The 12,330-nt window shown below is 42.8% G+C and overlaps 1 long non-coding RNA gene across 1 annotated transcript in view; it reads right to left on the reverse strand.

The window, feature by feature from the left end:
• LOC117075188 overlaps positions 1 to 4,594 on the reverse strand; it is a 34,530-nt gene extending 29,936 nt beyond the window's left edge. The window contains exon 1 of the long non-coding RNA XR_004433875.1: positions 4,459 to 4,594. This is a non-coding gene — a long non-coding RNA (uncharacterized LOC117075188). The remainder of the gene's footprint in view (positions 1 to 4,458) is intronic.
• Between the last annotated feature and the right edge of the window lie 7,736 nt (positions 4,595 to 12,330).

A 12,330-nucleotide genomic window follows, 5' to 3' on the forward strand; every position in this document is an offset into this window, starting at 1 on the left:
TAATTTGATCTTGTATCTGTCAAGGCTTTTACCTGCTCTAGAGGCTAGAAGGCAATGTGCTGACCTCATGGTGTTGAAAAATTGAACACATCGTGGTTGTCAAGGACAAGACATTTTCAGTCGTAAGAACAAAGACAGCAAGAAAGGCTAACGAGGGAAGAGGCCATACAATCCTGAAAAGTACACAGCCTCCTGCCCCTCTGCTCAGAATCTGGGGTTATGTTTGCAGCCACAGGTGCCACATGCAGAAGTGTCAGAGGTGTGTGAACCAGAGCAACTCCATCTTGAATAGGAGCTGGGTAAAATAAGGCTGAAACCTGCTGGCTCTATTCCCAGACAGGTTGAGGTATCTAAGTCACAGGATGAGATAGGAGGTCGGCACAAGATACAGTTCATCAAGACCTTACAGATAAAACAGGTTGCAGGTTGCAGTAAAGGAGTCAGCCAAAAACCAAGATGGCCATGAGAGTGACCTGTAGTCATGCTCACTGCTCCACTCCCACCAACACCATGACAGTTTACAAATGTCATGGCAATGTCAAGAAGTTACCCTATATTACCCTATATGGTCTAAAAAGGGGAGGCAAGAATAATCCACCCCTTGTTTAGCATATCATCAAGAAATAACCATAAAAATGGGCAACCAACAGCCCTCAGGGCTTCTCTCTTTATGGAGGAGCCATTCTTTATTTCTTTACTTTCTTAATAAACATGCTTTCACTTTGCACTGTGGACTCACTCTGAATTTTTTCTTGCACAAAATCCAAGAACCCTCTCTTGGGGTCTGGATCGTGACTCCTTTCCGGTAACATATTTAACAGAAGGAGAGGCTGTGCAGAAATTATTTTCACTCCTTTCCACTGAGAAGGGAAAACACCAAAATTGAGCAGCCTGCTCCTCTGTAAGTGAATGAATAAGCATGAATAAGCACTTGCTTTTCGTTGTGGGTGAGTCAAACGGCCTGGCATGTATGCAAGTAAGAACTAGAGCAGAGGCTGCTCACCTGCAAACTCACATCAGGGCTTCTTCCCAGAATTATGCTATTTTTTTGTTTGTATGTGTGTTGATGTTGTTGGCTTCTTTTCATACGGATTTGGATGAAGCTATTTAAACACATGAGATAGCAGCCACTAGGCCTGTATCTAAGAAGGTAAGTGGTTTGCCCAGGGTTACATGGCTAGTGGAAGAGCTAGTCTTTATAAGAATCTTTTACATACCCCAAACCAGGTGAGGCAGGATCAATAAGAGAGTGAAGCGAGGAACTGACAATTTTAAGAGCTTCATGAAATGGAGGAGCTTGGAAAGAAAATTTATAGATGGTACTTTCGGTAGCCCAGCCACCTCCTGTAATTTCTGGCTTCACCTTTCTGCAAGCCCTCCTTTGCTCTGAGTTCTGTCTGGGCAAGTCCCGAGCTCCTGGAATGCATCTTTGCCTTCCTTATCTGGAAGCTAATCACTAAATAGCAGGTGGCAGAGATTCTGTTTTTCATCTCTCTTTCTCTCTCCTCTTCTCTTTTACTCACTTCCTCAGGGCTATGAATTTCTGAATCTTAAACAGGAAACCTCCCTGATTTGTTCACACCTGGAATGCCATTCTATCTTTGAAGAGTGCAGAAATTCAAGCGCAGGAGAATCAAGAGAAGGAGCTGTTGCGAGAAGAGGGAAGAGAGAGGTCATCATTTAAACGTGAACACACACACTGAGAGGCACATATACATGCACACAGTTTAAGCTAAGCATTCTTTCTTTCGACTCCTGCATTTCCCTCCTTATCTCCACTGCCAGCAAATGTCTTGCAAGACAAAGAGTATTTACTGTGTGTCACTTCAGTTATCAACACTCTGCACAAATAGGTTGACAGAGGAAATAGGCAAAGTACCTTTGCAGGTCCATTTGGGGTCGAAATAGCAACTAGACCGCCTAGAGGCTGCCAGAGATTAGCTTACTTATTGCTCCTGCAAACGTTAGAAGCAGGCTCTTGAGAGAACCTGTCATCAACATCCCTGTCCCCATGGATGTCAGGAAGGTTCAGCCTTCTTTAAGGTTAAGAGGCACTGTGTCCTCTTCGTGGACTGTTCATTTTGGAAAGAACCTTGGGAGATCATCTGGTTCGAGTTCCTGCCTTTAGTCATTGTCTGTAAATCCAGAGACCAATGTCTGTGATCTACTGACCCATAAGCTCCCTATGAGGAAAATGGAACAAAATATTGGGACAAGGATATAAATCTAAATGCGTGGTTTCTAATCTGTGGACCCTGCGATCCTATGGGAGCACTGTATTTGCATGAATCAGTGCTTATAGGTTGATGAAATAGCATGATTCACACACATATATTCTAATACTTCTAATGGTTTTATTCATTCATTCTACAAATACACATAAAGTACTGCTTTGTGCCAAAAACTGTGGTAGGTGCCGAGCATATAATAGGGAATAAGTCAAACTGCTCTGCCTTCATGGAGGTTCCAGTCCAGTGGTAAAACAGGCAGAGAGAGCTGCAGAAACACAGAGTGAAAGCAATAACTCAGATTTGGAATATTACATAGATAAGGTTATGATTAATGGAACTCAAATTCCTTTAAAGGTAGTAGTCTCTGTCTGCTATTAAGCATTTGCTCTACCAATGCATTCCTAAATGTATTTTTATCTACAGGACTATACTTGTTTTCAGATTAAAATGTGCTCTCCTGACTAAAAAGTTTGGATACCACTGACCTAAATCATCTGCTAGGATTTTCTTTTCTATCCCAGGTGAGTAAATTAAATAGCTATGTAGTTTTCCCTTCGCCACTGGAAGTTTCACTGAAAAATCAACTCATGAAAGACAGATTAATAAGAGAAAAGGCATGGATATTTGTTCACATTCATGCGAGAATCACAGGGTGAGTTCCCAGTATCCCAATGGGATACAGATGTTTGTACACCTGCTTCTTGAGGGAATGGGACGGGGACATTGTGGATGATTTTAGGGGGATTAGTAAATAATTTTCAGGGCAATTCAACAGCTGTGAAGAATATACAATGGCCTGGGAGAAAGTCTGTTGGGCCCACAGAGCAGAGAGTAGTTTGTGACAAAAGTCTGCCCATGTTGGTTGACAGACTTCTGTCTTTCTTCCTGCGACATGAGTTCAGTTAATGAAAATTCAGAGGAGGGATCAGAAGTAATTGTTTTCGTCTTTGGTAGGTATAGATCTTAGGCAGATAAGGGAATTTCAGAGAACAGCTTCATCCTTCTCTATGGCAGAAGTAAAGGACTGAGAGACAGAAGCGAGTAGAGAGGGTAAAACAATTGTTCTCCTTAGTGGGTCCGTCTGGTCTTTACGTAGATAGGGTAAAAGTCTCCTCCAGCATCTGTTGATCTCAAAAGACCTTTAATTTAAAATACCCATTATACCAGAGAGCCATATTTTGGGTGAAGTTCCCTGTGCTTCTTCAGCAAGAAGTAATATTTTACCAATATTCCAGTAACCCTCAGGTGAGCAATTTTTTCGTAGTTCTACACTGGCTTTGCATCACTGAAAATTAATCTCAGAGTTCTCTGTACCCCATAACCCAAGAATGCTACCTTTCTGGGGAACCCTGCAGAAACCCAGAAAGAGCATGATCATTTGGTTATAAATTCCACCTCCCTAGGGGTCAGCCTCATCTCTGCCCTTGATATGGGTGAGGTTGGAGGCAAAGGCTTGTGGTTGATTTTGGTATGCTATGGAATACCAGGCCTGGAGCCACAGGACATGACTTGTTGCTCTATTAGACATGCTAGATAATCTCCTGAAACAAAGAAATCAAGCAAAGATTAGATGGGAGGATTTTCTTGTCAAGAATTATGAATGCAAAAATAACCCTGAAAATATAGCTATATTCGAATGGGGGCTGGGCAAGATAATGGACAGAAAGATTTGTTAGACATAAGGTCCCACCTAAATCAAAATGATCCACCAAGGCTCAGCTCCCAATGGGATCTCTATGTGCAGATTCATGGGTAGAAATATTGTAGGGACGTAAAAACGTCAGTATCAATTCAATTGAAACGTTTAGTATCAATTCTGTATTAGACAATGTAATAGGCGACAAGCCTACAAATACCCAATAAGATATAATCCTTTAACTGTCTTTTTTTAGTTAAAAAAAAAAGTAATTAGCAATACTCATTGAAAAGATAATTAAATAAATAGTATTTGAAACTTTGTGACAACGGGCAGAGAGCAACAAGGAAAGCAGACCAAGGCACTGGGTTTGGAGTCAAGAGATGGGTTTTATCCTGGTTCTATGTTGAATTTACTTCCCACCATGGGCAAATCATTTCCCTATTTAATCAGTTTCCTGACCTGTAAAATGACAAAAGTCACTTCCACCTCCTAGTTTTATGATTCCAGGTCCAATACAAGAAGGAATTTCTTTTAAGGGCCCCTTTAATCTGGTCATAGTTATCCTTCCCAGCAGGGCAGAAACTTTACCTGTTTGCATTAGGCCTGGGTTGTGGGATAAGCTATCTCCTGATGGATCCCAAGAGTCTCCATCTTCCAGTCCTCTCCAAGTGACCCCATGAGAAGACTTATTAAAGGAAGGAATTCAAAACAGTATGGCCCATGGAAAGAGTATCCTTTAGGAACAAGATCTGTTTACTTAGTGGCTGGAAACTTAAATGCATGTATTGTATACCTCCCAACCCCCTGCTCCCCACCCCCACTGTCATCATAGCCATTTAAAAAAGAAGGAGCACAGCAGATCTCTGGCACAGTTAGACCTTACCTGTTTTCAGCTCTGGTTTTTCACTGAGGTAATATCTTTACCTGTTGCCAACTAGACCTGTTGGTGTGTGTAACTGTTGCTTCATTCTGACTCATCACACCTTGCTTGTGGCAGCGAACCCAGGCACCATTGTTTCCTGGTGATCTCTGGCCTACTGCTTCCAAAACGCTGTGAGGCAGCCACGGAGCTTTACGAAACAAATTGACTTTCTCTCAGGTAACCAAGGGCCTTTGGGACAGGTACCTCCTGATCCCCTTTAACCCCAGAGGGAACTCTGAGGGCTGAGCCCCTCCTAAGTTACAACATAGAAGTAAGTTCCAGTAAAATTTTCCAGGCTCTGCTAATTCCGTAAGGGACTTTTAAAGAATGAGAAATGGGAGCCCAAGGTCTGCATAAAATACTACATGTGCTAAGCCCCCCAAAATCAGTTTGTTGAGGAGAAGAGGCACAGTGGGAAGAGCTTGTGTATTTTCAAGTCGGATAAACCCCAGTAAGACTAGCCACAGTGCAACATAGAACTGCTTATGGTTCCACATACTTTGCCATATTTTCATTCCATGACTTACCATTTAAAATATTATTTAATTATCTTTTTAATGAGTATTGACAATTACTTTTTTTTTTTTTTTTTTTTTTTTTTTTTTTACTAAAAGAGACAGTTAAAGGACTGTATCTTCTTGGTATGTGTAGGCTTGGTGCCTATCGCATTCCATTCCAAAAACATGTGCCTAATGTTTCTGGAATGTCCTCTCCCACTCCACAGCCTCTCTTCACTGAGCTAATTGCTACTTATCCTTAACACTCAGCTCAAACATCACCTCCTCCAGGAAGTGTCCACTGACCTCCTCCTTTGCATTAGATGCCTCTCTTGATGCTTTCCCCCAAGGCCTTCTGTGTAGCTCTACCTATGCACTTTACCATATTGTTATATAATTACCCATCTTTCTCACCTAGGCTGTAAACTTTCTGTAGAACTAACTCATGTTATTCATTTTGTCCCTCTCCATAGCTTACTACATAGCCTTGTATGTTTATTGTATGAATAAACAATCTGGTTCGTCTGTTTATTAGCTGTGTGTTCTGGGCAATTTAATTCACTTCTCTGAGCCCCAGTTTTCTCATCTATTAATTGGAAATAGCAGTCCGTATTTCTTAGAGATATCATTGATATGAGAAGGTGACATATGTAAAGGCCTTCCACAATGCTGACACATAGGCAAGAGAGTCAGTTCACCTAGGGCTGTGGATTTGCACAGAAAATGAAGAAAAAAGCACAAAAGGAGCAAGCTTATTTCAGAGCAATGAAGACTCTTGCTGTCAGTGTGCAGACCCTTTCCTTCATGGAAGTATTGTCCCAACAAGTGCTCCCTTGCTGCAAGGAAGCCTGGAAGTCTTTTTTTCTCTTTTTTTCCTTTCTTCCTTCCTTTTTCCCTTTCTTCCTTTTTCTCCTTTCTTCCTTCCTTCCTTTCTTCCTTTCTCTTTTTCTCTCTTTTTGTAAATGAGAAACACATGAGCGTATCATTTCTGTGTTTTCCTGGGAATCCAGCATCTCTAGCCAGCATATTACTAACGTGGTTATTCTGATGATTTCTCCCATTGACCCTACAAACCTAGACCTTCTCTTTTACACATAGGTCTCTTCAAGTGAGGTCAGCTTATCCAGAGAATTTCTGGTGATTTATGCAGACACCTTAGGGAGGAAAAAAGGAAGCAGCAGTGATCTGAGCCTCCTGGAAACTCAACAAGTGGCCTGACACTTGGAGGACACTTTACTGTGTCCAGTAAAGTTTCCAAATTCTGGAGATGTGGAAGCAGAGGCACATTACCAGAAGGCCAGGTAATAAGCATGTTGGCAAGTACTGCTGCTGGCCCTGACTCACCATACCACACCACAGGACCATCCACACCCATCCCCTATCCCAAAACCACACATCCACATTCCCCACCACCACCTTAACACATAGACACTGCTCATTTCCCTCTGGAGATATACAGGGCTCTCCATGGTCAAATGACTGTAAATCCTCTGGTGAATCACGTTGAATCAGAGCCCATGAGTCATCCAGAGCACATCTAATCCAGGGTTAATTTATTCAACAATCATTAAGAAAGCAAGTTCCTATTGCCAGGTGCCATCCTAGGCATGACAGGCCGATGTTTCTAGAACATATTTGACAGTCTTTCTCCCCAAGTCACACCATGAAGGAGAAACCGTTTCAGTTAAGTATGGTGAGACAAGAGCTTGGCATGGAGATATGACCAAGGAAGATATCTGTGTTGAGCCTGTATACAGATCCTTAGCATTTAATTTATTCTGCAAGGACACACAAAATGATAGGAAACCACTCCCGGGAACTCACCAAAGAGTCAAGCAAAGCAGAACGTTGGTACAATCACAAGTGGTAGTGTGGGGTGGAGAGGCAGGGATGGGGGAAAAGCAAAGAAAAGGAGGACTTCCCCCAGAAGACCAGCTACTTTTAACCTCAACCTTGGCCAAAGAACCAAGAAGCACTTTAGCAACTTCCCCATGCTCATCTCCAAAGTTTCCTAGGATCTGAGAGGTGGAGGAGAGGGAGCTCCTTATAGAGAAATCAACAGAGAGTGATGGCAGGGCCTAGTTTGGGTTAGGCAATGTGGGCTACTGTGAGGGTTTTAAAATATAAATATGCAGAACACAGAGGGCTTTTAGGGCAGTGAACTACTTTTATGATACTATAATGGTAGATACCTGTCATTATACTTTTGTCCAAACCCATAGACTGTACAATACCAAGAATTAACCACAGTGTAACTTTTAGTGATAAGGATGTGTTAGTGTAGGTTTATCAGTTGTAACAAATGGGCCCCTCTGTGGGGGATGTTGATAATGGGGAGTGTCCTGAGCCGTGAGGCCCGGAGATTGCCGCGGCCTCTGTTGCTTAAGCTCCGCATTGCGGAGACAAGATGGCGCACTTCCTAGTTCTTCATCATCAACTTTTCCCGCTCGCGCAAACTTTTCCCACGTGCGTGTAGATAACTTCCCGCGCCAGGGAAAGACTAAGTCTACCGAGCATGCGCCTGGTGACGTCTCTCATTATTCTCCTCCCCACCTGCTCTGCCGCACTTCCTCTTTCTTACCATCCTATATAAGCTGTACCAACGCCCTCAATAAACGAAACTTGATCAGGATACTGTCTTGTCTCCATTTCTTGTGTCTCTTGTCTCTCTAAATTCCCACCCCCTCCTCCAAGGTCTGTGTTAACAATCCCGCTGGACGGGACAGGGGAGGCCATGTATGTGTGAAGGCAGGGAGTAGAGGGGAAATCTCTACACTTTCCATTCAATTTAGCTATGAATCTACAACTTTCCAAAAAACTAAACTATATTAAGATAAAAAAATTTAAATAAAAATGCCACATGTCTGCAAATTATTTGACAATCCTCTTATAGAGAGGGAAGGCCGGCTGGGTGCAGTGGTTCACGCCTGTAATCCCAGCACTTTGGGAAGCTGAGGTGAGTGAATCATGAGGTCAGGGGTTCGAGACCAGCCTGGCCAACATGATGAAACCCCGTCTCCATTAAAAATACAAAAAATTAGCCAGGCATGGTAGTGCGTGCCTATAATCCCATCTACTCAGGCTGCTGAGGCAGGAGAATCACTTGAACCCCGGAGGTGGAGGTTGCAGTGAGCTGAGATCACATTATTGCACTCCAGCCCAGGCAACAGAGTGAGACTCGGTCTCAAAAAAAAAAAAAAAAAAAAGAGAGAGAGAGAGGGAAGGCCTATATCATTTCCTCTTGTATTTGAGCAAGCTTCTGACTTACTTATAATCAAAAGAAAGTGACAGAATTGATGTTCCATGACTTCCAAAGCCAACTCATAAAAGACCTTGCAACCTCCATCTTGTTCTCTGGAACATTTGAGAACAGGATCCACAGAGCTTACTTATTGCTCCTGCAAATGTTAGAAGCTGACTCTTGAGAGAACCTGTCATCAACATCCCTGTCCCCATGGATGTCAGGAAGATTCAGCCTTCTTTAAGGTTAAGAGGCACTGTGTCCTCTTCATGGACTGTTCATTTTGGAAAGAATCTTGGGTGATCACCTGGTTCAAGCTCCTGCCTTTAGTCATTGTCTCTAAATCCAGAGACCAATATCTCTGATGGCTTGGAGCTCTGAACCCCAAGCCACGGTGTAAGAAATTCAGCTGCCTTGAAACCACAATGAAAGGAAGCTCAGGTGTCTGGAGCAAGCATGTGTAAGAGTGCTGAAGGTCACAGCTGAGTCCCACCCCAGAGCCAGCACTACCTGACCGACTTGTGAATTAATCAACCTTTCATAATCCCACTCCCCCACAGCCTTGAATTCCCTAGAACCTTGGAGTCTTCCTAGTTGAGGCTCAGATGTTGTGAAGCAGAGGTAAGCAGTCCCTGACATGCCCTGTTCAAATCCCTGGCCCATGAAATCTGTGAGTCAAAAAAAAAAGAAAAAAAAGTTATTTTTATGTTTTATGCCCCTAAGTAGGTGCAAACTGTACTGACTTTCAGGGCTTCACTGATCCAGAGATGGAGATTGGTGGTGTTGGAGAGTGACCTGTGTCGGAAAAAGGAGAGAGAGAAATGCACAGACCAGACTGTGACACTATGGAAGACAAACAATGATCTGAACAGTGCTATTTATACAGACAGTTCACAACTTATAATGGTTTGACTTACAATTTTTTGACTTTATAGTGACATGTAAGCAACGTGTGTTCAGTAGAAACCATACTTCAGATATCCGCGTACCATTCTGTTTTTCACTTTCAGTTCAGTATTCAATAAATTACTGAGCTATTCAACACTTCGTTATAAAATGGGCTTTGTGTTAGATGATTTTACCCAATTGTGGGCTATGTTCTTGTACGTTGCACAAACGTTGTTCAAGTATGTTTAAGACACGTTAGGCTAAGAGATGATGTTCGGCAGGTGAGGTGTATTAAATGCATTTTCAATCTATAATATTTTCAGCTTACCCTGTCATAAATTGAGGAGCATCTGTAGTGTTTGCTTTTTTGAGGTGAAAAGGGAACTTCGTGTAATCACATTTCACGAAGGATCCCTGGCCTAGCCTCTGGCAGCACAGCCTTGCAGTGGACACTGGGGACGCACACAGCCTCTCTTTATTGCTATCCTAATCAAATAGGGGACAGGAGCCTCCTCCTTTCAGAAGCCCTTCCCATGGTTGGAAGCCAAACAACTTCATAGTAGAACATCTGTCTATTTCACGTAGGCTCCTTGGAGAAATGCTGGTGGACAGGATTTGAAGACTTGCAGTCAGGAATTTATTCCTCCCAGCAGGGGACGGGAGGTCACCTTCTGGTGACTCAGATCCTGGCAGGGGCTTTTGCCACTTCTTGCTTCTTCCCTCACCACCTCCCAGGGGTTTTTCTTAGGTGATGACAAGGATTTTGTCTCCCCAAAACGGATCCCCAAAACTGCCCTGAGATCATCCACAGTTGTCATTTTAAAAAGAGCCTAGTCAGCCTGGGAGTGTTGGTTTACATCTAGCTTCAGGGAGTTCCTTGCTGCAGAGAGATCTCTTTATTTACTCTTTGCCTTTCTGTTATTTCCACTGCTTGGAGAAAAAAAAAAAACACCTTCTCACCTCACCCTTCCCATCATACTTCTAAGAATATTTGACTTTGTTTAAACAACCACTCATTAAAACTCAAGTTCATTTTAAGAAAATCCTTTAACACCTTGTTCTAGGAGGAGAGGGAGGGTGCACTCGATAGGCCCAGTGGGCAGGTCACAGGTAGGGAGCATCCAAGACCTCTGGAGTCCTTGGGACAGGCATGGTCAGACTCCAGACCTTCAGTGGAGAAGTGGAGGGTGGGTCCACATCTGCGGGGCTTACCCATTAACCTGTGTCTTGGTTTTCCGAACAGCTCCATGTTTTACAGTCCCACGTGTGTTGTCAGAGGCCTTCTTATCTACTTTGGTTCACTCTGATTTTAGTCTCCTCCTCTAATGTGGTGGGTGCATTGGGCGTGAACTTACAGACTATTTGAAGCAGAAGAGACCTTAGAAATCACCTAGGTCAGCCTCCAGAAAGGAAAAGTGACCGGTCCATGGTCACACAGCAATAGTTCTTCAGTGTCAAAGTTAGGACTAGAAGTAGGGCCCCTGTCTTCCAAACCAGGGCCCGGTGTTGTGCTCTCAAACTCCCCAGATGGGCGGCTTCTGGAGAGGATGAAGGAATTCAGAGAACCTGCTTAAGATCAACCAACCACAAGACTTCTGCTGCCCAAGGTCCTGTTTGCCAAAACCCCCACTCTTTCTTCCTCTTCCCACAGCCCAATCCCAGCCACCTAAACCTCTAGAATATTTTGGAGCTGAGCACAAACAAGCTGCTAAGGCAATGTTCTATTTGTTAGGCATTCTTGAAATTAAAATTTCTGCTTATTTTAGAAATCAAGACTTTCCCACCCACCTCTCTTTCTCCTCTTTTTATTCTCCTCCCAACCCTGGCTCTAAATTCATGTCTGCTTTTCTGTTTCCCTGGCTCATAAAACATTTCACATGGCCAAGCTGCCATAAAGACTATTTTCTACAAATGCAAACACTGTACTTGGACATACCAATAAAACTTAATTTCTGTCAATGTGCTGTTTGGGGAGTTTTTCAATAAACCATATTCCTTGAACACATTTTGGAACAAACTGAAATACCAAGAAAAGAAGAACATGGTTATTTGCAGACAATGGAGGGACCACTTCAACATAAATATTGTAATAGATGGACAGATTGTCCTATATTATAGCTCTCTGTGTAAGTATCTATTTTTTCCCACTGGAACTGACTCCTTAAGGGTTTATATCATTTCTGTTTCAATTCCACATCCCTCACAACTCCAAAGTTCTTTTCATATATGAAGGCCTCTATATATGTTTATTAAATTGAATGTTTTTTAAATGTAGTGAGGGCATACTGTGCGACGTAGTCAGAATGTTAGATGTTTTCATGACTTTAAAAAAAAGTTGATCCCTATGGCCATTCTGTATCAGTTATTGATTGCCACAATGATGACATTTTATAAACCACCCAAAAGCTTAGTAGATTAAGACAATAACCTTCTATTTTTTCTTGTGGGTCTACATGTTGGCTGGCCAATTCTGCTTATCTGCATGGGGCTCAGCCAGTCTTCATGAGGGGTGTTGATGTATCTGTGGTCAGCTGGAGGGAAGGTGGGGGAAGCTGATCTAAGATGGCCTAACATGGAGCAGCTGGAATGATTGGGGCCTCTCTTCACATGATTTTTTTTTTTTTTTCCAGCAGGCTATACTTACACTCATGGTGAAGAGAGCAGGGTTTCAAAGAGCAAATGGAAACATGCAAGACCTTTTGATGCAAGGCTTAGAACTGGCACACCGTCACTTGGACCACACTTTTTTGGCTAAAGCAAGTCACAAGGCCAGTCCCAGATTCAAGGGCTGGGAAAATCAATTCCATCTCTCAGTGGAAGGCGCAACCAACTTATGCCACCATAGGTTGAAGAATTACGGCCGTTTTTGCAATCAATTCACTACATGAGTTTAATTTTAAGATGATGAAAAT

Source organism: Trachypithecus francoisi, unplaced genomic scaffold (genome assembly GCF_009764315.1).
Source record: "Trachypithecus francoisi isolate TF-2019V2 unplaced genomic scaffold, Tfra_2.0 Lachesis_group5, whole genome shotgun sequence".
In the NCBI taxonomy this organism is placed as follows: domain Eukaryota; kingdom Metazoa; phylum Chordata; class Mammalia; order Primates; family Cercopithecidae; genus Trachypithecus; species Trachypithecus francoisi.